This window comes from Bos taurus, chromosome 24, assembly GCF_002263795.3.
Source record: "Bos taurus isolate L1 Dominette 01449 registration number 42190680 breed Hereford chromosome 24, ARS-UCD2.0, whole genome shotgun sequence".
NCBI classification, from domain to species: Eukaryota; Metazoa; Chordata; class Mammalia; order Artiodactyla; family Bovidae; genus Bos; species Bos taurus.
In genome coordinates, this window is record NC_037351.1 from 47,847,158 (window position 1) to 47,872,211 (window position 25,054).

Sequence of the window (25,054 nt, forward strand, 5' to 3'; positions counted from 1 at the left end):
TGTGATCCAAGAGAGAGTGTAAACATGACAAAGAGCAGGAAAGAGGAAAACATACATGCCAGGCCTATGAGATCACAAAGTAAGTTCCATGTGGACATTTATAGGCATAGAGCCTGTGGAACAAAAATTCAGAAGGTAAGTGTGCAGTGAGCCTGATAGCCTGCATTTCACACAAGGTAAGTGGCCTCTAAGGAAATAAGGATAATGAAGACACAGAGACCAGACTCAGCTATGAGAGCAACTTAAAAGTCTTCTAAACCTGCCTGTCACAGAGGATAGACTTCCTTCGTGATTTTGCTGACAGATGACCCAGCTGCTCTTTCAACACCTCCTCCAACAGGGAGCTCACCAACAATGGAGCCTATGCCATCACTGACCCGCTCCTATGTTGAGGAAAGTATTTCCAGATTACATATTAATCGTAAAGTCAATTCATAAAAGGGAACCACAGTGAGAACTCACAAGGTGCTGACACTGCAGTAGACCTAAACAGGCTTTGGAAACAATACACATTTCAGTAAGTCATCAAGTGATATGCAAATAACATTAGGTGACACATGCAGCGATTTGAATGAGTGAGTTTCGTGAACGTTTATATTATTTAAAATATTTGGGAATTTCAAGGGCTGTAACACAGCATCTCAAGCTCTTTATAGGTGATTTGCTTTAATGAGGAAATAACAATTTTCAATTCTTATATCAATTGTTTATATAGTAACTCTAAGGAGTTTGGAAATATTTATAAAGGCTTTATGTCTTCTGAACATCTCACTGAGAACTGACTTGATGAAATGCTCTCTCTCCAAATAAAAGGTACACCTCAGCTCAACCGATTCTGGAACAGACCCAGTTCTGCTGATTCTTAAGGATCAAGTGGGTGGTGTCTTACTATAACTGCAATCGGACTGACCAAAACTTTGAAATCTAAACTGCACCACTGTTAGTGTGTATAGACTGTCATCGGAAAGTAACCCCAAATCTGGATAATATTGGTTGTCAGCAGAGGAAGAGCCAGGCTGCTTGGGACAGAGGTGGGAAGGAGATTTTTCACAGCATACTTTTTGATACTTTTGCATTTAGGGCCATGGAACTGTATTACCTATTAAGAATAAAATTATAGTTTAAAAAAGCACACAGTTATTTCAGTGAAGACAGACTTTGACACCATTGATTTCTATTTTAATACTGATACTCTTAAAATGCAATGAAAATTACTGCCAGGTCAGGTGAAAATTACATTTGGCTATCTTCACAGCACTGATGCTCATGGCAGGGTAGTAAATGTGACCAATGCCCCACTCAAACCCATTTTTTCCCGCTGGGCACCCAATCAAAAAGAGACTTGCTCTGACATACCTTTGCTTAACTCCTCCTTCCTGACCCTGCTTCCCTCCCTCCCTTACAAGCTTTCCCTAACGCTCTCTTTTGCTACATCACATGTGCCTGAATCCTTGTCTCAGGCCCTGCTTCTAGAGAACCCAACCTAAGTCAGTCAGATGCTGCCTTCCTGTATCTTTCCAGAGGCTGGCCCCTGGTGGTAGACACACACGTGAGCCTTCCTCTTTGAGGGAAGAACCATAACCAGTTTCCTGCCCAGTCAAAATCACCAGTCTGATACCATACATTCCATGAAAGGCAGCACAGCAAAACAGTGACCATTCGGAACAGAGTTCCCACAGCCCGACCTGGTGAGACTGCACAGCTCTCTTCTTTCCCAGGACGAACGGGCAGGAGGCAGGACCCAGAAGGCCTGCTCCGTAATCAGACGTGCAGCAGTGCGCAGTGGAAAGTCAGCATGAACACAGGCTCTACCTGCTCAGCAATCTCAATGAAATACTGAAGCTCCTGGAGCCTCGATTTCCTCATCTGCAAAACGGCACTACCTGACAGCCTTTGTGGGGCTCAGATGAGGCAGGACCGTCCAGTGTGCTGCGAACGGGCAACGCCACATAAATCCTGGTTGTTCTTGACATTCAGAACAAGCAAGGATCCTCTGCTTGCTTGGAACAAATCATTAAATTAACCTTTGTTACATAAATATACCCCAGCTGCTCCTCACCCTGGGCATAGTACCTGGAGCTCCCTGCATGAGAAGCAACTCCAGGGAAAAGCAAGTGGACACGGGGAACACTGTCCTGGTGAAAGTCCACCCAAAGCTTAGGGTGGGTCCCCATCACAGTCTCATGACCCCCAGCTGCAGTTGTCTGAAGAAGGTGGAATCTCTCTCTCACTGAGATGCAAGGAGTATCCCCCATGTGAATTTCCTGTAATCTACCCAGTGTCTGTGTTGATCTCGAATACAACTTCCAACTTGTTGAAAAACCCATATATTCTTTTCCACGTAATGAGTCATAAACTGGCAGAAACCTAATTTTACTTACATAGATCAGGGATACTTGCTATCCTGATTCTTTGCGAACCATTCATGAAGGCATGTCAAGCCCTATACTATCTGGTCCTGCCCAGTGTCACCAGCATTTCCTCCCCTCCCCACTAGACCCATGTCTACGACATCCTCCACGTAGGCCATTGGGTGTTCCCATCCTGGGGCCTTATCCTTGTTCCTTTCTCCCCGGAACAGCCTTCCTCCTCCATCAGCCCAGCTCAGCTCTCCCTTTACCCAGGACACCTTCCCTAACCACTCCCATCACCAGCATTTCTGCTTGTGCCATACGGGCCAGAGCAGGATGCGTACCCTTTCATAAAGTTCTTTCATGGTTTCATGGGCAGATGTCTTCTCTTCCCACATTGGACTGACCATTCCTCCAAAACAGAGCCTGAACCTGCAGCCTCTCTTGTATTTCTCAGGGCCACCAGATAGTACCAGGCATCTGGCGAATTAACAATACTCCCAGATTGAGTAACGGACTGCGTCATATGATTGCTCTCAGTTTAACACACTGCTAAAGGGCCTGTATGAGAATTTACTGTTCTAAATAAGATCACCCTAGCAGCAAACTTGGAATTGTGCAAACTATTCGTGGCCCCAGGGCAAAAAATTAAAATAAAAAAAAAAAACACGTCATCCTCATACCAAAGGAGTCCGGCTTTCCTCACACACCAATCGACCCCAAGGGAGCTGCTCTCTATCATGAGCCAGTGGGCACCCTCCACTCAGAGGGCAGAGCCAAGGCTCAGACCATGAGCCTTCACAGCCTTCCATCCCTGGGTCCAGTCCCACCCAGACAGAGGCACCTTCCAGAAGAACCAAAAGCCTGACTTCATCCAGGTCACGTTCCCTTCCCCAAACTGGGAAACCCACCCACTTCCCAGGAACACTGTCAAACCACAGACCGAAGAAAGCAAAATTCAGACTCACAAGCGACCACGTCTTCTTAAATTTCAGGCCAGCAGTTTCTGTGCAAACCTGCTCATTTCCTGCAAAGAGAAGAAAGGGATGGAGAAGCATATTAGCATCTGCTCTGGGTATCCTTCAGCAGTTTCCTGGCCGACCTCTGGCTTCTGCACCTTCTCTGCGTTCTCACTCCCAGCAGTACTCTCCCCTCCCAGGAACACCGCGTGCTAGTTGGGTGGGCGCCCCTGGCAAGATCCCCCCTCCTCCGGCCGTGGGTTCGGCCCACGTCGCCTCCCTCCCCCTCCCCGGCGCCATGCCAGTCTCAGATTGACCACTGCCTCCAATTCCCTGAAGGCGCTGGGCTTCTTCCCACTCGGAGTGAGGCCTTCTCTTCTGTAGCATGGGGTTGCCTAGCAACCCTGTGCGCCAGCTCGGAAGGCCCTCCTAAATTGGACCTCACAGCACAGGGCATCTCCTTGTACAGCTGCCTGAATCTTAACAATCTGGTTCTGAATAATAACACAATGGTAATTGCATGCATGGGCCCCAAACTACATTTAAATAATGTTCAAGAGCTGACACAAACCAACAAAGGCCAGAAAATGCATTTCGGAGGTTGACTGTAGGGCCAGGCAGGACGTTCGGTGCGGGAGGGAGTTGACACCAAAGACTTGAGTTAATGACAACGCCAACCTGAACTGTGCATCCTCCTGCCTCTCTGCCTGAGCATGTCATCACTTTAATGCGCTTTAGGTGAGTTTGGGATCTGTAGAGGCAATTAATGGCCAGCGGGAGTGATGCCTCAAGACAGGATGTCTTTTAGTTCTTCGGCAATGATCGGAGAGATTTTTGGAGAAGGTGGGGAGGACATAGGACCAGAAGGGAGCATTGTGCCTGTGTGATTTCCCGTGGCTTTTACAATCGTGGCTAAATACATTTGAGAAGGTAGGAGAAAGAACTTACCAAGCAAGAGTGCAGAGCATCTGCTACCTCAGTGAGGGACAAATTCAACATGACTGATGCGTTTCAGGATAAGAAGTGAAGGCAAAGAGGCCTTGACACTGGCTAGCACGCAGACGGAAGCCGCTTAGTGTGGCGTGGGGAAGGGCCGTGTGCACGCAGAGTCCAGCCTGCAATCTGTGTCCCTGGCAGAGCTCAATGAAGAGCTCTGCTCAAGGCAGAAGAGTCTTCACGCGTGGGAAACTGCAAGCTGACAATCTGTTCCTTATGGAGTGATAGCAGTGAGGGTCAGCTGATCCCCCCTGATGATTTGAAAACCCGAAGCACTTGTTTTTAAAAGCTCAAAATCATCCTGCAAGGGACTTAAACAGATAGCCGCACACCCACGTTCATAGCAGCATCACTCACAATAGGCAGGAGACGGGAGAAACCCAAGAGTCCATTGGACGAATGGGTGAACAAAATGCAGTTCACATGTATGACAGAATGTTACTCAGACTTAATAAGGAAGGGAATTCTGATATATCCTTCAACATGGATGAACTAGAGGACATTATGGTAAATGAAAATAAGACAAGGACAAATGTGTATGATTCTACTCATATGGGTATCCGGGCTTCCCTGGTGGCTCAGATGGTAAAGAATCTGCCTGCAATGTGGGAGACCTGGGTTCGACCCCTGAGTTGGGAAGATCCCCTAAAGAAGGGAACAGCTACCCACTCTAGTATCCTTGCCTGGAGAATTCCATGGACAGAGGAGCCTGGCAGGCTACAGTCCATGGGGTCGCAAAGAGTCAGACACGACTGAGCTGACTTTCACACTTCAATCACAGGGCAGTCAAATTCATAGAGACAGAAAGTAGAATACAGAGGTTACCAGGAGTTGGGGAGAGAGGGGAATGGTGAGTTAGTGTTTAATTTGGGGAAGATGAAGATGAAACCATACATTCTAGAGATGTATGGTAGCAATAGTTGCACAACAATGCGAATAAACAATGCCACTAACCTATACACTTAAAGACGGTTAATATGGTAAATGTTATGTATGCTGCTGCTGCTAAGTCACTTCAGTCGTGTCCGACTCTGTGAGACCCCATAGACAGCAGCCCACCAGGCTCCGCCGTCCCTGGGATTCTCCAGGCAAGAACACTGGAGTGGGTTGTCATTTCCTTCTCCAGTGCATGAAAGTGAAAAGTGAAAGGGAAGTTTCTCAGTCATGTCTGACTCTTCTCGACCCCATGGACTGCAGCCCACCAGACTCCTCTGTCCATGGGATTTTCCAGGCAAGAGTACTGGAGTGGGTTGCCATTGCCTTCCCCGAATGTTATGCATATTTCACCACAATTAAAAAAAAATCCTCCTGTGGTAACACAGCTTTTCTCACTCAAGGACAAACTGGGCTGTGTCACTCTGGGCTTGCAAACATGGTGTTCATGCAGCATCATCATGGATGCAGGTGTCTGAGCATAACAAACAGGATCTCCTTGTGCCCACCTCATGGAGTCCGAACCCCATCACCGCCCAGAGTGGGGACCCCTTCCACCCAGCCGGGCCCATCCCCCACACCCGGGACTGGCTTCCTCCCCCAGGCACATGGGCTCCTTCTCGCCCATGCTGCCTGCCCAGAAAGCCGTTTCCTGTGGCCTCCACCAAACCAAATCCGACCCTTTCTAGTGGATCTACGTTCTGCAAACGTCACAAAGCCACCCTCGAGCATTTGTTTGGGAATGATTCTATATTCATGTCTGAAGGGTTTGTCTCTCCCCTAAATTCTCTGGAAGGACCTTTGGACCGGGATCATCACTAACATTTTTTTGTCTGCCACAGGCTCTGAGCACACCGCGTGCTGTTCCCTCAAAGCTCTGGGAGGGAAAACGGGCTGTGCCTCCTTTCACAGGGAATCCAGGCACAGCTCCCTGCCTGGGGTGCAGAGCATATCTGCTGGCTGCAGAACCCTCGAGCTAGAAACTCCAGGCAGGCGAGTGGGTCCCTCCAGCCATTTTGAGGTGTAACTCAATGTGTGCAGTAAACAATTGAACATTTACAGATTTTATTAATTTGGAAAGGTCATTAGAGCTAACAGCTTCTGTGAGTGAGAGTGAATAAATAGCATGGATACTTTTTTTTTTTCTGTATCCAGATTTTTTTTTTCTTGGAACGTGCTTTAAGCCTCAAAAAATAATGTTACGAGGGAAAAAAAGGGGAGAAAACATCCAGGCTTAGGACTTCCCTGGCAGTCCAGTGGTTAAGACTTTGCCTTCCAATGCAGGGGTGTGGGTTCAACAGTGGCCAGAAAACCAAACAGAAAACAGAAACAGTACTGTAACAAATTCAATTCAATAAAGACCTAAAAAAAATCCAGGCTTGTGAGATAAGAAGAGTCTGATGAGAGCTCCCGACAAGCCTCGTTCCCTCTCTGAGCCTTGGTCTTCTTCTTTGCTACTTAAGGAAGTGATCACGAAGGTCCCTTCCCACAATTATGGTCTGCAGTGAGAATGTGAAGCTATCAACTTTCCAAGCTAATAGTTACCCATCCCTCACCCCATCCATCCTCCCAAATGTTGGGCACGCTTTCACCTCTGGAGAAATAAGGTTCAAGTTCATGGCCCCTCAGCCAGCAAAAGGTCCTTAATGATTTCAAGTGCCTTCCCGGACCCTGACCTGGGGGATCTCAAACCCAACAATCTGGCTGCCTTGCTCTCATTAAGGAACACTCCATACTAATGACTTGTTTCCTTGAATCTCCAGGAAGGGCTGGAAATGGGCCAAAGGACATCATCACCCAGGCTCCGTCTCCTCAACCCTTGGCTCCATGACCAGTCGGCGCTGTCTGTCAAGGGCAGACCTCTGCAGAGAGCACACGCCTGGCTCTCCCCGAGGAGACTCGGAACCAGAGGTCAAGGTGCCGAGGGGTCTGGCTCCAGCCTGCTGTCATGTGTAGAAACAGTTGGCCCTTGACCGGGCTGTGCAGTCTAACCTCCCTCCCTTTCTTCACTCTCATCCCCTCTTCTCTCCTCCCCAAGCATACAGACACTGAAGGTGGGAGGCTCATACATGTCTGCAAATCTGTGGCCACAAACATCTAGGCCCTCTTCTCTGATTGCTCCTGGCTTTCAGTAGCAATAGGAAGACTAAATGTGACTCAGAACTATGAGACTAACAGCCTAACGCTTGGACCAACATTAGAGACCAGGGTTCGATCCCTGGCTCGGGAACATTCCTTGGAGAAGGGAATGGCAATTCACTCCAATTCTTTGCTGGGAAATCTCATAGAGAGGAGCCTGGTGGGCTACCATCCACAGGGTCGTAAAGAGTTGGACACGACTGAGTGACAAACTCCAATGTTAATTAATATTAGCTAACACTTGTGTGATGCTTTATAATTTAAAGAAGTGTTTTCCCACATACCTGTCTGGCAGGTGGGATAGAGTTAACCGTTTACTGAGCAATGGCAGTATTCCAGGGTCTTTGCTACCTGTGGGGATGCACACAAGAGAAGGTGTGGTCCCTGCTTGCAAACTCCCTCCAGGACACTACACAGTCAGGAAGAGGGAAGCACAGAGAAGCCGAGTGACCTTCTCAGAAGAATCCAGCTCACAAGCATCCTTGCTCAAACCAAGCCCTAGAACTCAGAGCCTTTTCCAGGTGTTCCCTCAAGGTCTGCGAGTTTCAGTATGAAATCTCACCTGCATGATGTCAACCAGAAGGGACCAGACAGAGCACTGCATGCTTTGGGGACTGTGAAAGTCTAGGCCCAGAATGAAACAGTGCCTGTGGGTCAGGCCATATTTGGGCCTGGACACCTGAGAGGAGGAGGCCCCAGACTGGAGACAGGTCAGAGCCTGCTGTAGGCGTGACGTTGGCCCCTTGTGACCTTTCTGCTCATGGATAAACACCATTGTTCTCAATAGCACCTTTGTAGAGATGCTGCCTTGAGAGCTGACGCAAATTCATGAAATCTTTTTCCTTCTTTCTTTTTTTAAATCAGCACTAACCTTTCTCTTCTAAGAACTGCCACGGCACTTACAATCAACATGTGACAGAAAATTGGTGTTGTTCTTCTCAGGGTCTCTAATGGCTTTTTGAAAAGCATCAAATGTCCATGCTAGAGCAACCCTATAAATCCCTCACTTTACAACCAGGATACCTGAGTCCAGAGAAGGCAAATGCCTCACCCCAGGTCACACCAAGGACAAGACCAGAAGCAGAACATGGGTCCCAGACTCCCAGTCTGGGGCCTGCACACACCTAGTGGGTGGTGGGAGGGTTCCCGTGCGTCCTGTGTACCCTGCACCCCATAGCAGCCTCAGCAAGCACGCAGGGCTGGGAGGGGCCTGTCTGACGCTGGATGCCAGCAGGTAGACTACAGTCTCCTCCCACCACGAACACTATCCCCGCCGCCACAACCCCCTCCGGGAATGACTTTGAAGCGACTGACTCTACCTCACGGGGAGGGATACAGGCTGTGAGAGGTGCCCTCAGGGGACAGGGAGGTCATTAGTCTCTGCTGCAGGGCCTTGCAGCTCCCAGGAGGCCATAATGCTCTGGGGTTTAGAGCCAGACTGACCCTGCCATTGACCAGCTATGTGACCTTGGACAAGTGACTTAACCTCTGTCTGCTTTAGATTTTCACCAGCAAAATGGGCAGAATAATGGCACTGACCTCCTACCTCCTGGGGCTGAAACAGAGATGAAACGAGCTAGTGGGACACACTTGGCACCAGGTGCGGCATCTGTGTTCTCTGGTGAGGACGGTGAGACCAGCTTTTCCCTGGGAGATCAGCCCCATGGGGGAATGCAGACTGTGTGCTCACTGCTAAGTGCTAGCTCCTAGCTCGAGCCCAGCACATGGATGAGCGCTGACTGCGCTCCCATGGGAAGTGCTACTGGGCTGGTGAGAAGACGCCTGGGGTGATGAGCTGTCGCTAGCGTGGGTCAGCTGAGGTCTATGGTGACAGAGAGGCAGGGGCTTCTCTTCCCAGGATCCTTTGGAGGCTGTGTTATGTTGGTTATAGTTTGCTTTTTCTGCTAATATTAAAATTAACCACGCTGAGGTCATAAAATGGCACAGACAGTCCATCTCCTGTTTGTCTAGTCCTTACAGAACCAGACATGCTCTGTCCATAGGATCCGGCAAGCACATACTTAAGTATTCACCCGAGGGAGCTGAAAACTTAGGTCCACACAAAAACCTGCACACAGAAGTTTATGGCAGCTTTATTCATAATTGCCAAAAGTGGAGGCCATCAAGATGTCCTTCAGTGGGCGAATGGAGAAATAAACTGTGGTACATCCATGCAATGGAATATTACTCAGTGCTAAAAAGAAATGCATTATCAAGTCATAAAGACATCAAGGAGTCTTACATGTGTATTACTAAGTGAAAGAAGCCAATCTGAACGGGCTACATACTATATGATTCCAACTGTACGACCTTCTGGAAAAGGCAAAACTATGGAGATAAGAAAAAGATCAGTGGTTGCCAGAGGGCAGAGAGTCCAGATGAACAGGTGAATCACAGGGGGTTTTCAGGGAAGCGAAACCATTCTGTGTGACCTTGTAATGGCAGACACACGGGTTTATACATTTGTCAAAACCCGTAAAACTGTACAACACAAAGAGTGAACTCTAGTGTAAACTATGGACTTTAGTAAATAATGATATACCAATAGATTGACAGATGCACAGTATTGTATATAAAATAGACAAACAACAAGGAATTACTATATAGCAAGGGAACTATATTCAGTATCTTTTAATAAACTATAATGGAAAATAATAAAAAAATATACATACATATATACATACATGTATGTATAACTGAATCACTGCTGCATACCTGAAGCAAACACAATATACTTCAATAAAATAATAAATATAATAATGTATCAGTATTGGTTCACCAATTATCACAAATGTACCACATTAATGCAAGATATTAATAGTAGGGGAAACTTGGAGGGAGGGGAAGAAAGAGGGTATGTAGGAACTTTGTACTTTCTGCTCAATTTTTCTATAAACCTAAAACTGTTCTAAAAAAATAGCCTATTAGTTAAAAAAACAACCAACCCCAAAACACAATACTCAGGGCCAATTAGTACCCACCTCCATCACTGGGCCCCACTGGGCCACCAGGTGCCACGCTGGGGTCTTGGAGGAAGCTCCAGAGACCAACACGGTCCTTTCAACTGGAAGTACAACCACGCCTGTCCGAAGTGCTAGAGACTGTTTGGGAAAGCCAAGGGGGCAGGCCAGCAGGACCCCCTGCCCCGCCCAGCTGGTGAGGCAAACAGAGGCACGGACCCCAGCAACCGGGACAATTCTGCCTGCCAGGCAGTGACTGAGCCTTAACTCACTCTTCCTGAGCACATGCTCTGTGCCAGGCTCACCGCCACTGCCTTCCAGAAGGGAGTCAAACAGAGACCCAGCCTATGCCCACAGCCAGACTCCACCCAACCTTTACTGTTCCTCCACCCACAACAGCTGATATAGTAGGTGCTCAATAAACATTCCTTGAATTCAACAGTGATTACTTGCATGCCTCTTTATTTCCCCACGAAAGGAAAGAATCTGATGGTAAGCCTCCCTTTCCTCCAGCAAACTCCTGAGTATTTGCTGAACAGAATAAACAGCAGCACCCCCCACACCTTAGGGGAGACCTTGCGTTTGGTCCAGAGGCCACTTTCCCAACCCTGGGAGCACATTCAGAGGGGCTTCCCCCAGACACCCTTGCACATGCGATGTTGCTTGGCGTTGAGAGCCCACTCAACAAAGGGACATTGCCCTGCTTTTCCCTGGAAGTGCTGCAAAGTGTGTGTGTGTGGTCATTGCCAAGCAGCCTGCAGGGCAGTAGCATGGCCCTTGGCTCCGGGGTTCAACATGCGGGCATATCGGGGAAACCCATGAGCTGAGGTCCAGCCCGCAGGGCACCAGTCCAGGTTGGTCTGCTCTAATTGAGAGAGAGAGAGGTGGGGGGATGGGGACGGGAAAGTATGCGTGTGTCACTGGAGAACAGTGTCTTCCAAGGCAACCAAATCCTCTCAGTCATTGCTTTGGTGGGTGATGGCTCCCTTGGAAGTCTGAACTTCTGCAACCTTGGCCTAGAACCTTAAAACAGCCTGAGGAGGAGAAAGGGCTGAACCCAGAGAGCTGAAGCCAAAGCTGGGGCCTGGGGCCTGGGATAGGGGAAGCAAGAGAGCCTGTCCAAGGAACAGAGGTCCAATCTCTCTGGTCAGGCTGCCCAGCCCCAGTCCGACTGCTCAATCACACACGTCTTCTTTTTTGTCTGGCCTCAGGGAAGTGTTCCTGGGCTTGGGCAAATCTGAGCCAGGGCTGCCAGCAGATCCTTGCCTGAGGAACAGGGAAAGGTTATCCAGGCCCCCACCCCCAGGGGTCCCTGCCCACACTGCCAGGGTAAGAAGGAGGAGGGCGCCCACTGAGGGGGTCCTTCCCAATGCTCTCTGGCTGGTGAGGCAGGATGGTGAAAGCTCAGTGGAACCTGAGTGGATGCAGGGGAATGATAGAGAATATTCGACGCTGTAATAGTGAACAATGGTTTAAATCTGGGGAAAAATGTTTTCTTTCCATAACATAAGGAAGAAAGCATGACAAAGCCCTCACGTCTGCAGGGCTCCTGAAGAAGGCATCTCAGCGCAGCAGAATTCCCACAGGGGCTGAGGGGCGGAAGGGAGTCTCCTGGGTTTAATAAGAAGGTTCTATGTGCCTGCCTTCATTGGCTGATGGGGTCTGGGGCCGCGTGGGCGGCCCACTCTGCCTGTCGGCCTGGTTCTGCTGCCTAGTGGGGCTGGGACTTCGAGGCTGGTGTGGGCACGCGTGTGGGGAGGGGAACCGGAGGGCCCTGGGAGCAAGGCTGCCTCGTCAGCCCCCGCGGGGATGGACATCAGGCTGGCAAAGGTGGCGTTCGGGGCTCCACGCGGCGGAACCGGGAAGCGGACGTGCTCTGTCTTCGTGACCACGGGCTTCCCGTTGGGGGCTTTTCCCGCCTGTGTGGGTCTTGCCCTTGTCCTGGTGCCCTGCACCCTATCACTCATGCTCCCCCCTGTATCTAAACCTACTTTCCAGGAAGTTCTATTTCACCTGGTGTCCACTGTGATAGGAGTAACTAATACTAAGCTTTCTCTGGTGGTTCGGGCGCTAAAGAATCCGCCTGCAATGCAGGAGGCCTGAGTTGGATCCCTGGGTTGGGAAGAACCCCTGGAGAAGGGAATGGCAACCCACTGCAGTATTCTTGCCTGGAGAATTCCACGGACAGAGGAGCCTGGTGGGCTACAGCCCATGGGGTCGCAAAGAATCAGACACAACTGAGCAACTAGCACGCTTTCTCTTGGAGAAAAAGAGGCTTTCAGCCCCCTTTCAGATGGAAGAAAAAAACTGATTCCCCCGGGAAAGGATTTACTTGACTTTTTATTTTCAAACTCCACTGTTTACTCTGCACCCCAATGATGCGAAAGACAGACCTGCAGCTGACACCGTACCTGCAGGCACGGTGGCCAGCAGGGTCCAGGCAGTGCGGGTGGTGCAGCGGGTGTCTGGACAGGGGGTGGGCGACGCCCACAGCAGAAGGAGCACCTGGAGAAGGCGCCTCCGGAGCTGTCCCCTGCGGCCCCTGCTCCCCCGGGACCGCATCACTCCCCCCGGGACCGCATCACTCCCCCGGCATGGACACGCCGTTTTATTAGCCAAACAAGGGCACTTTGAGAATGAAAGGGGACGCTGTTAATAGTCACCGGGGGACAGTAGGCATAAAGCGGCTGTCCCAGGCCAACCATGACGTGTCCCTCCAGCATGTCAACCAACCTCTGGGGCCTGGGAAAGCTCAGTCAGAACTCTTCCCTGGAACTCCCACCGCCCGACTTAGAAAAAGATGTCTCCTCAACCACCCAGCTTCCCCTCCCACGAGGCGTCAGAAGCGATCCCGACAGAGGCCCCCGGGCGTACCAGGGCCGCCGGAAGCACTACTTGCATCTGTGTGGAGTATGAGAACCGTCCTGGCCACCCGCCCACCTGGAAGGCCCACCCTCCGATTTCCCCGCAGGTGCCCCCAGCTCTCACCCCCTGTAAGAAGTCTGCCGGGACACCACACGTCCCTCGGCATTTTGTGCATCACTGTCCCAGCTCCTCAGGCACGTGGGCATCTTCCCCACCTGCTCACGCACTCTGAGGGGAGGCGCCATCATATGTCATTCATCTCCGGCCCCGCCCATCCTGCCTCCTCCCTGCCCCCACCCCAGTGCCTTGCTTACAGGAAGTCTCTGATTTAAAGGTTTTTGCAGGAACTGAGTCAAACGGAACTACAACTTTCCCTTGAGAACTGGGGACCCAGGGACGGAACCCAGTGTCCTACAGCCCGTCGGAAGTCCGTGGTTCTCCCACATCAACTTTTCAGGACAAATATTCCTGAATCTCTATGTCCATTGTGGGGGCTTTAGTGCTGAAATTTGTGCAGTCCTGCAGGGTGGTGACTGTGCAGGAGTGTCTGAAATAAAATCCAGAAAGGGTCTCAAGAAGAACTCCAATTTTATAGCTCAGGAGAGGTGTTGGGTTGAACCTGGGTGAGAACCTCTCCTCGGCACCTAAAATCACCCCGCATCTTGGAAAGATGAGAAAGCAGTCAAGACTAAGTGCAGGAGGGTGGTCCATGCAGTAAGCTCAGCGGGTAATCAAGGAGGGCTTCCTGGAGGCAGCAGACAGTAAGCAGAAGCCGAAGGAAGGGGAAGATATGAAGAGTCAGGGCAAAGGGCAGTCTAGAAAGAGAGACTCTTAGCAAACAGGCATAGTTGGGAGTGGTCAAGCATAACCAAGGCAGTGAGTGAGCAGATGTGGCTGGAGAAGGAGGTGTGTGTGGAGAGGCCAGAGTTGCAGCCATGAGGGCAGATAAAGAACCCAAACGGCAGCTGCCTCTGAGCTTGAGTCTCACATATGGAGTCACCCTGCTCCCTGTTCTCTCAGGGTGGGGTGCGGGGTGCGTAGTTTGGGGAGAGTGCAGTGTAGGCTGGACCTACTGCTCAGGCCGCTGGGTGACAGCTGGGGGGCAGCAGAGGGGCTGATCCAGGTTGAAGCCATCCTCAGTTTTTTTGTTTTTTTTTTCCTGCTTTTCTTTGGCTTCTCCCAATTCTGCCAGTTTTGGGAAACCCGGCCAACTAAGCATCTGCGGCTGATAAGTGTGATCTCGCCCTGCATACCAGCCTCTGAGTCAGAAGAGTGGGAGTGAGTGTCCAGGAGATGAAGCCCACCACAAATAAGCTATGCAGGAAGCCCTCTTAGCTGAGATGATTAGTCAGTGAGCTGAAACATTTTAGCATCTTACATGTTTGTATATTCACTCACTGAACTTTGGATATAAAGCCAAGATGTTTCTTTACCTTCTCATCTCCTGGATGTAATTGTTCTGATTGTCTTTCTGGCATAAACCACACTTATTTCTAAGTATGGTTTTCTTAAATGGAATGAGAAGCTAAATACACTTGCAAAATAATCTGAATGCAAAAGTCTCCCTCAATTTCGTGAATATTTCCCCAACCTTTCCTAGTTGTTTCATCCACATCTAACTCAACAGCATTTTTTTATTAAATAAAATGAACTGTTTTTTTTTTTGAGTCTTTCCAAATTTTCAACCAATTGTTTCCTTGAAACAATTTTTTTTTGCAATGAGATTTAATTGGTTTGTATAATACTTAATTAAATTGCATAATTACAATAGCAAGTTCCACTGGCATAAACAGGTTTGGGAAGTAAGCCAGCTGCCTCTAGGAAAGCATTCAGCTCAGCTGGTGGGAGCAGACATGGTGGACATTTTGGACAGCCGCCTTCCTGCCCCAAGTGCTGGACAGCCGCCTTCCTGCCCCAAGTGTTCCTCCAGCTGTGGACATCAGTCAGAGGGATGGAGTGAGCTGATGAGTTTGGCAAGCTGGCTAACCGAGTCGTAGAGAGTGTCTAGTGCTCCCCTTATCAGGACTCAGGTTAAGGTTAGCGCTCTGGGGACTAAGGACCTGGTGCTGTCCCCCAGCCCCCACGGCATCTTAGTCCTCACCTGGTTCTCTTTCTCCCACCTCCACACCTGTGCTGAGTGGGCCCCCTGCCTCCAGATACTTCTCCCCTCTTCCCCTCCCACACCCCAAATCTCCTCCCGCTGCAGCTGTCCAGGAAGGATTTGGCAAACTAAGGCCTTCTGCTTTAGCAACAGGCAATAGCCAAATGTACCCCCCTCCCAACGGTCATGGGAACTTCTTACACAGAGATGAGTTTCTAATGACGCAATTTCCGGCATCTGTGGTAGGCTGGCTGGGAAGAGAGGTGAAGTCCGGGAACTGTTCAGGGGTTGTCCTTCAATCACTCCAGGCTGAAATTTTTGATCATGTCCAACTGAGTCACAGTAGAACACACTTCTCCTAAGAATGGGGCTTTGGACTCACCTCTGCCTTTCATTTTTTCATGCTGCCACATCACTTATATGGTGTGGGATGCCCCCTTTAACCTCTCTTATCAAGTCATTTTCTCTATGTCCAGCCTTCCCTATTTCATGAGTCACACAGAGCAAAAGTTAACTTTTAACTTAAGTTAAATGCCATCAAATCAACCAACCAACCAATCAAAAGAATTAGGAGGGACCTACATCTCATAAAGAGATATTCTCCAGAGGAACACATTTGTACTGGACACTTGCTACTCTGAGCCACCCATCATCCTTTCATCCTTCCTCTTGGCAGAAGAACACCAATTTCCTCCCAGATTACCACTTGCACCTCATAGCCAATGTATTTCTGAGGTGGGTTATGGTTGGCTTAAGCCAAGCAGCTCAGTTCAGCTCCCTGGCTATAGTGATTGGAACAAATTCTATCACATAAGATGCAGGACATGTTTCCTGGGGAGCTCTTGGGGAGAAGTGCCATTATCAGAGATACTGAAGGTACGTGTAAGGGCTGGAGCTACTGCAACTGTTTTGCTACTATAAAAGAGTTCAGAGGACAGCACTGAGCTACAGAAAAATGGAGCTGGAGATCTCATCAAGCTATTCCTAAAGATCACTCTGTTTTTGAACTTTATATTTACCTAAGCCAATAAATTCCATTTTTGTTGTTGTTGTTTTACTTTAAAATTTTAACACATATACAAGACTTGAAAAAGTAAAAGTAATAAAACCCAACAATGAAAAACAGCACTCCTGGCTACACACTGATTTCCAGTTCCCAGAGATAATCACTCTCAATTATTTAGCTATTTCTTATGGTCTTTTCTGGAGTAGGAACTGTCAACCCATTCCAGTATCCTTGCCTCGAAAATTCCATGGACAGAGGAGCCTGGAGGACAACAGTCCGTGGGGTCGCAGAGTCAGACATGACTGAGCGCACATCACCGATCACTGATCTATGGTCTTTGGTGACATATTTCTAAATAACATGCTGCATTAGTCAGCTACGACTTTCAAAACATGCCACAGAACACCATAGACCTGGGTGGTTTAAACAATACAGATGTATTTCCCATAGTCCTGGAGGCTAGGAAGTCCAGGGTCTAAGTGCCAACCAGTCTGGTTTCTGGGAGAGCCTGCTTCTTGGCTTGCAGACGACCACCTCTCACCGTGTCTTCACACAGTCAAGAGTGAGTACCCTGGGGTCTCTTCTTATCAGGATGCTAATCAGGGCTCCACCCTATAACCTCACTTAACCTTAGTTACTTCCTTACTCCAAATATAGACACACTGGGTTAGGGATATAATATTTGAATTCTGGAGGGCCACAGTTCAGTTCAGAGCACACACTACATATAACCACTTACAGAACTTCCATTTTTAGATATTATCTATTAGTGCCCCAGAGAGGAAGATGAGGTTTCCTATGCCCCCAACCCCACTTCCTTTAAACCCACATTTCTATCCTCTCCATTCTCCCAACAGAGTGATGCCACCATCTTGGTTAAAGCAATTGTCGGTGTTCACACTATGGTGACTGAGTAGCCGCTGCTCACCGATAAGCCACGTGATGTTCCTTTCTTCCGTAACATTTTCTCTAGTATTAAAAATGGCTTTGTATGCACCTAACATTTATTTACAGGCTTCCCAGGTGGCTCAGTGGTAAATAATCTGTTTGCCAAGGCAGAAGTGCAGGAGATGGTGGGTTTGATCCCTGGGTCGAGAAGATCCCCTGGAAAAGGAAATGGCAACCCACTCCAGTATTCAGAGAACTCCATGGACCAAGGAATCTGGCGGGCTACAGTCCATGGGGTCTCAAAGAGTCAGACACGATTGAGCATACAATCCTTATTTGCACACACATAGAACTGTTCAAATCCCTCTCCAAACAGTTCAGTGCAGTCTGTCCGTTCCTTTTTGTTTTTTTCTAGGCGTGATACCATCCAGAGTTCTCCATGCTCCAAGTCCAGTCTGGACCTGAGCCTTCTGCACAGCTGTCACCTGGGATTTCTTACTCCTTGCTTCCTGAATCCCACACTGTATTAGTGTCCATTGCTGCTGTAACACGTTACTGAAAACGAAGTGGCTTCAAACAACACAGATGTATTGCCTTACAGTTCTGCAGGTCAGAAGTCTGAAATGGGTCTCGCTGGACTAGATCAAGATGTTGGCAGCCTTCCTTTTGAAGGCTCTGGGGGAGAAGAGCTTCGAGAGGCTGTCTGTGTTTCCAGCTTCCAGAGGAACCCACAGTCCTTGGCTAAGAGCTCCTTCCTCCATCTCCTAGCCAAGCGACCTTGGGAGAGTCCTCCCCAGACGTCATGACTCTCATCCGCTCCTCTGCCTCCTTCGCTTGCTTCTAAGGACCCTTGTGATTACATTGGACCCAGAGGGATAACCCAGGATCATCACCCCATCTCAGGGTCAGCTGTTAGCAATCTTCATTCCCTCTGCAAACTTAATTCCCCTTTTGCTATGGAATCTCACATTTTCACAGGTTCTGGGCATTAGGATGCAGTCATCTTTGGGGACCCATTACATTGTCTGCTGTCACCATTTTCATTTTGATGTACTCGCTTGCTTCATTTTTACAGGTGTGTAGAAGGTACGCCCTCTGAGACCATGCCTATTCGAACCAACTTTATTCCCTCTCCCTCTTGATAGTCTGTTTGGCTGTGAACAGAAAGGTGGAAACCACCCGCCCTTGGAAGACTGGAGGCATTGTTCCCATGTCTTCCAGTTTCCAGAGACACCGTTGGAAAGCTGAGTTCTGTCCTGTTTGTATGCAATCTACTTTCTTCCTCTCTGAAAGCTGTATAAAGCCTCACTTTGTCCTTAACACTCTGGGGCTCCACCAGGACAGGTCACCTGGTGGTTCTCTGCACCCACTGCACCCTCCATGTAGCCCGGAAGCCCGTGTCCTTCAGTCCTGCGGACTTTCTCACATAGCTTCTCCAATAACCTCCATCCCCTCGAGTGTCTGTGCTCTCTATTTTTGGAACCCTTACTGCTGATCCTCCTGGACCGAGCTTCTAAATCTCCTAATTATTTTTTTCCAACTTCCTACATTGTTGTCTTCTTTTCCTACTTTCTAAGAAAGTCCCTCAACTCACTTTCAAACCTTCCACTGATTTTTAAATTTCTGCTGTTATATGTTTAACTTCTTAGAGTCCGCCCTTATTCTTTGAATGTTCCTTTTTTACAACCCCCATTCTCATTTTATGGATGCATTATCTCCTCTTATCTCTCTGAGGACATTAAGTATAGTTTTATTGAAGTTTTCTTCTGCTCCTAGACTTGGCTTTCATCCCTTCAGCTCCTTTTTCTTTCCCCTCCAGTTTGTTTATTTCCCTCTCTCTTGATCTCACATGTTATAGACTTCTTTTTCACAAATGCCAGGTAATCCTTGACCAGCATTAATAGTTAAGAGCAAGACACTAAAAAGTCAGTGATTTCTCTATGGGTGATTAGGTAGAAATCTGTTTATTTCTTTGGGGAAATATACACAAACATAGACACAGAAACATGCAGATACATACACACAAACATATATTTGTATGTGTAGGTATGTATATGCACACAAACATACATATACACACACACACATATACACACATATGCATGAGTGTATATGCACTCAAGTACACATATGTATCTACACACACACACATACGTAAACACACATACATATGCACATGTACATACCTATTCACACATACCAAATATGTACAATTTTTTTCCTTTTGGGCCAATCAGTTTACTTGCACAGGAACCCTGCAATCACTCTGCTTGGGGGCCAGACACTGGGCTACCAGTATTCTTGGGGCAGAGAGTATAGAGGAGCTGGAAGTCTCACCACTTGCGATGTAATCTTTAAACAAATGCTCTCATTTTGAGTCTAGTGTGCAAACTTGCTCTCAGCTGCACACAGTGTCTCAGGGTCCAGAACTTCACTGAATCATATTTTTTTGAAAAGAAACGTCTAGTCTTTGGCCAAAGCAGAGAGGGGAAGTTTACAGGAGGGGCTCTGGGTGTAAGGATTCTTCATGCAAATTTTCAACCAGTTCCCAAGTTTTCAAAGCCATTCCTCATCTTACCTTCAGAAGTATGTGACTCCCATTTCTGCTCTGCTTGAGGGTTGGCAGGGGGTGGGATGACTGCTTCTCGAGATTTCTTCTCACTACCCACCCTTGGGTTTCATCTCTCTGCTCAGTGAGCAACTGTCCATCCATAGACTTTCTATTTCCACATCTTTGCTGACATCTTCACCTGCTCTCTGCTCCTCTCCTGCTCTCACTGTCCTTGGGGCATCAGGCTCTGTCATTTTCTTTATCGCCATGGGTGGAGGGATGATTAGAAAGGGGGCTGAGATAAATAGATGTGGCCAAGGCATCGTGTTTAACCAGAGGTCTCCTTCCGGGCTGCTCTAGGTGGCATTTCCGCTCCCAGAACCAGACAGCATCCTGCCTCACACACTGCAGCCTGCACTCCCCTCCAGAGCCCTGAGCACACACGGCTGCCCTGCCCACCCCGCCAGGGCAGCCAGTTCCTAGCACACTGCCCAATTCAGGGTCCATAGACCCCTGTCCTCTGCTCACACTTCCTCTGACTGCAGTGCCAGGAGCTTCTAGTGAGTTCCACCCACTCTTGTTAACAGTCCTCAGCTCCCACTCCCATTTAAGTTGCTTCCTCACCTGCTCAACTTGAGTATGGAACCTGGATGAATACAGCAAGCAACATCCCCGCATTGAAGACACAGTGATGTCCCCAGACACTCTGCAGAGTGGCTTGGTCATGAAGAAGCAGCCAAGAACCCGTCACAGGCACAGGCTACCCCAAATCATCCACATCTTCCACCTGGTCTCTTTTGCAAACCTCCTTGAGTCCACAGGTCAGAAAATCCCACCCAGACACATTCTAGAATCCACTCTAATACGCAGTCCTGGCAGATGGCCCAAAGTGGCCGATCCCAAGCAAGACAAGGATGGCCAATCTAACCCCTGCCACAGAGACAGATTCTTTATCAACACCAGGCTCATGGATACTCTGCGACACCAACCACAAGCAGGCAGGCATGAAACATCTAATACCACAGGCACCAAGTGTAAATCTAGAGCAGAGGACACTGGCTAGCGCCTTATTACAGTTTTCTTGTCAATATGATTAAAATTCACTGAGTCATTAGGATCAAGTCTTCGAGAAGTACTGTGCCCCTCACGAAGTGTGGCCCAGAGCTGCCATCAGCCATCTGCCCTCCTCCAGGCTCAGACTGTATGCAGCAGTAGTCTAATAAAGGCGCTGGTCCACGCAGCCTTGTGGGTGGGCAAGAAGTAGGTGGACTCTCTCTCTCGGGCAGCCTTGAAAAGCCACAGATGTGGTCTCATTCTCTGGGGGAGAGGCCAGTGATGAATGGCTCTTCTTAGCCCATGCAGGGCAGGGCCACTGCCCTGGGCACTGCCCTCTCGGCCCCACACAGATGGAGACACGCCCACAGCAACGTAGGCCATGGCACCTGGGCAGGCGGGCTCTGCTTTCCATACAAGATTGGGTCTAAGCAACCGAACACCTCAAATCTCATTTAAGCCCACGAAAGGCATTGTCATTTAAGCCATTTCTGTAAAGTGAATCATTCCCCCTCCGCAATCCCCTCTCCTCCTACAAAGCGCATCATTTATCCTTTCTTCAGAGATTCAGAGTCTGAAACCCCGGCATGCTGTAGAGAAGACTCAGCTACTTTAAAATGATTGTTTGAAAATAACAACAACAATACCGGAAACTCCCACCCTCCCCTGAAAGCTGTGCCTGAGTGCCTGGAAGCAGTTACAAGCCTCGGCTGAAAACCCAGGAGGCTGGCGGCCCACTGAAGAGATGCTTCTGTAGATCCTGGTCAACCTGATCAGATCTCATCTGCGATCCATTCCCATGACGACACCACCCTGGCTCCACCCGGTCCACCCTCTGGCAAGGTCTGGACGGAGCCCCGGTGATTCATGACTTGGATTTTCCAAGCGTCTCTTCCTCCTTCCCTGTTGTGGAGCCCTGCTTCTCCATCTGCACTCACAGGTGTCCTGCCTTTCCCCAAGCCTCTTCCCTGTGTCTTTTCCAGAGCCATCTCCATTGTCTTGGCCTCAGGCACCTCTTTCTTTAAAAATCTGTGATGAAATATTCCAGACATACAAAGAGGCATATAAAATAACATCACAAACACCTGTGTCCCCACCACCCGGCCGCATAAATAAAAGGCAGCTCTGTCTAGTCCCGGGCCCATATCCCTCTCAGACGCCACACCTCCCGACACCACGCCTCCCAGCAGCCTTTGTTCCGTTCTTCCTCGGGAAAAGCCCAGGTTGCCACACACTTCCTAGGTGTCACCTGGACTCTCTGCATTAATTCTCCCTCTGCCCTTCTTGGTGGGCACCCCCAGCCCCCAGCTTCCCATCTCCCTTTGTGATTTGACTGCTTCCTTATCCCAGAGGACTGCCCTCGTGGCTCAGATGGTAGAGTCTGCCTGCAATGCGGGAGACCTGGGATCAATTCCTGGTTCAGGAAGATCCCCAAGAGAAGGGAATGGCAGCCCACTCCAGTATTATTGCCTGCAGAATTCCATGGACAGAGGAGCCTGGCGGGCTACAGTCCATGGGGTTGCAGAGAGTGACTGACACACTTTCTTATCCTAGAGGGGACCGGCTCGCCAAGGTCCCAGTCTCCCGGGAAGTTACACAGGTGGGCCAGTGGACCTAGGACTTGCAATGGGTGATACCACAGGCAGGACTACATCCTTTCTTCCCTCACCAGTGCGCTTGTGGACATGCATGACTTCTTTGTCCATCAGGTGCTGGGCTGGAAAGGAGGCTGGATAGGGGAACACTCTGCCTTCTGTGCCTTGCAGTCCCTGGGGGGCAACAGACATATGCACAGAGGCAGCCCCCAAATCAACAGGGCAGCCTGGGATCTGGGGGATCCGCCTGTGAGGCAAGCATGGGAGCTGCTGAGGCCTGGGGAGGCTGAGAAGGACTGGGGCTAAGCTCCTGGGGTGGCTGAGATGGAGACAGAGAGGGGCAGGGTGGGACCTTCCAGATGAGAGCAAGTAAGTCAGTAGGGAGAGTGGGCAGAGAAGGGACCCAACCTGGCAGCGGAGGATGGAGATGAGGTGGACAGAGCCCAGCTGGGTGGGGTGCGGGGTAGCACTGGGCTGAGGAGGTGGGTGTTGATCCTGGGAAAGTGGGGGTGCCTGCTTCTGCCAGGCCCACCGGGTTTTCAGATCCCACTCAGAGGAGGGGTGCCCTTTGTCACGGCCTCCCCAGCCTGATCACTGACTGTGCTGTTGACATTGGCACAGCCCGGGCAGGGGTGGAGGGTGAGTGCCGAACGCCCTCTCACCTGCAGCCCGCCCAGGAAACAAAGGCGCCCACAGAGCCGGGAGGCTCCACAGTGCCTGGCGCCCAGCACACGGGGCAGGGGCGGAGTTCAGGCACTGGGGGTGTTCCGTGCTGCCTCCTGCCCACGCCCCAGCCTTGTTCTCCCCTGGGCCCTGGGCCGCCTGCCCCCGCCCCTTGCTCGCACTCACTGCCGCCCCAGCCCCGATCCAGGCCCTTGGTGGAGCAGGTGTGTTAGGGCACAGGTGCCTGGCTTTGGCGCCATCTGTCAGCATTCACCCCTTTTCCTGTCCAAGGCCCTCAGTGCCACCTCCCTCCGGTCCCACCTTGCTAGCAAAGTCCATATGCCCAAGCGGCTGAAAACAACCCAAAGTGTGCCCTCGAGGGTGGCAGAGCCAAAGTCCTAGCTCAAGGTTCAGGCAAGGAGCAGGGAAGGCGTCTACACCGAAACCCCCCTGCCGAGGACCGCGCGCCTCCCCGAGCTCCTCTGGGAGGCCCGCGCTACACCCACCCTACCTGGGGAAACCCGGAATCTGCTGAGAAGAAGGCTAACAGTATGAGTCCATTTTAAGGATGCTCTGAGATGTGGATGAACAGACTCTGTCATCTCCTGATTCTAGAAACACGCTCTGATGGTGCCAGCAGCAGGGGCAGCAGCTCTATGGAGCTGCCTTCAGTCGCTTTTCTTGTTTTAATTAATTTTTATTGACATATAGTTGATTTACAATGTCGTGTTAGTTTTGATGTACAGCAAAGTGATTCAGATATACAAATTTGTTTCTCTCTCTTTTTTTTTTTTTTTTTTTGAGGTGGGGTGTGCTCTAGTGGTAAAGAATGGCACTAGTGGTAAAGAATCTGCCTGTGATACAGGGGACATAATGAGACACAGGTTTGATCCCTGGGCTGGGAAGATCCCCTGGAGAAGGACATGGCAACCCACTCCAGTATTCTTGCCTGGAAAATCCCATGGACAGAGGAGCCTGATGGCTACAGTCCGTGAGGTTGCAAGAGTCAGACACACCTTAGCGACTAAACCACCACCACCACCACCACCACCCAGGCCTGAACCAGGCAGCCCAGCCTGTCAGCCACAGTGTGAGGCCTTCCTTGCATGTCTGTAGTCGGGGACCCTCACCGATGGGCCTCACCCATTCTCTTCAAGATGCCCACCACCTTTTGCATCCTGTCTATCCCTGATTTATATACACCTAGTTGACTACTCCATGAGGTCATACTCTCTGGTGGAGAGAGAATACCCAGAATAGGGTCCCCCCAAAATAGACACACTTCAGGGGGGTAGCCCCCTCCTCTCCACCTTCCCAGTCGTCCCATACCCAGTCTTATACTCAAGACCCTGTAAACCTTCCCTATAAACCTTCCCAACCCCAACCCACACTGCTCTTCCCAGCTAAATGCACACTGCTCTCACTAGCTCTGTGCTTGCTGGATCATTGATTGGGAGTGTTCCCTTCTGGACTGTTTCTAAGGTAAAGCCTCAGAGTGGAAAGCCACTGTAGAGAATGACTAATTCCCCTTAAAACTTTGACGGGAGGCAAGGCCCACACAGAGCAGGAGGGCATGAATTAGAAGGCTTAGAGCTTGCTGGTGATGAGCAAGAGCTTGACCCCAGGTCTCCCACTCCAGTTTAAGGACCCCTCCTCCTTTTCAGGTAGTGTGGGCATTGCTGCCTTGTCTGCAGCGCAATCCTGGAAGATAAGGCCCGGCCAAAGTGGGGACCAAGGAGAGGGCTGCACAGATTAGGACCCTGTGAATGTTTGGTGAATGGTTGTGCTGGGTGTTCCAAGGCCCAGATGACCTCCATGCACTCACTCTTTCAGGGTCAGTGCACGCTTTTGCCAACAGAGCCCAGCCCAGGCCAGAGCCTCCTACAGAAAGCCAGGCATGATCTCTGGAGGGAAAGAGAGGCTGTGTAAATTCCATCTCCTTTGGTCCCACCAGTGATTTCCGCGTGGCCTCTGCATGACCTCTCCTAGCCACT

General features: G+C 49.8%; 1 protein-coding gene across 8 annotated transcripts in view; it reads right to left on the reverse strand.

Annotated features, from left to right (window-relative positions):
* Positions 1 to 25,054, reverse strand: part of ZBTB7C (zinc finger and BTB domain containing 7C) — a 382,751-nt gene that overhangs the window by 154,581 nt on the left and 203,116 nt on the right. For 6 of the 8 annotated variants that reach the window (XM_024984588.2, XM_059881078.1, XM_024984587.2 and 3 more), the window contains one exon: positions 3,320 to 3,378. The gene's annotated coding sequence lies outside the window, so the exon portion shown is untranslated. Of the gene's footprint in view, positions 1 to 3,319; positions 3,379 to 15,505; positions 24,661 to 25,054 lie in introns of those variants that run through there. The other 2 variants (XM_024984590.2, XM_059881079.1) reach the window with 1 other exon arrangement.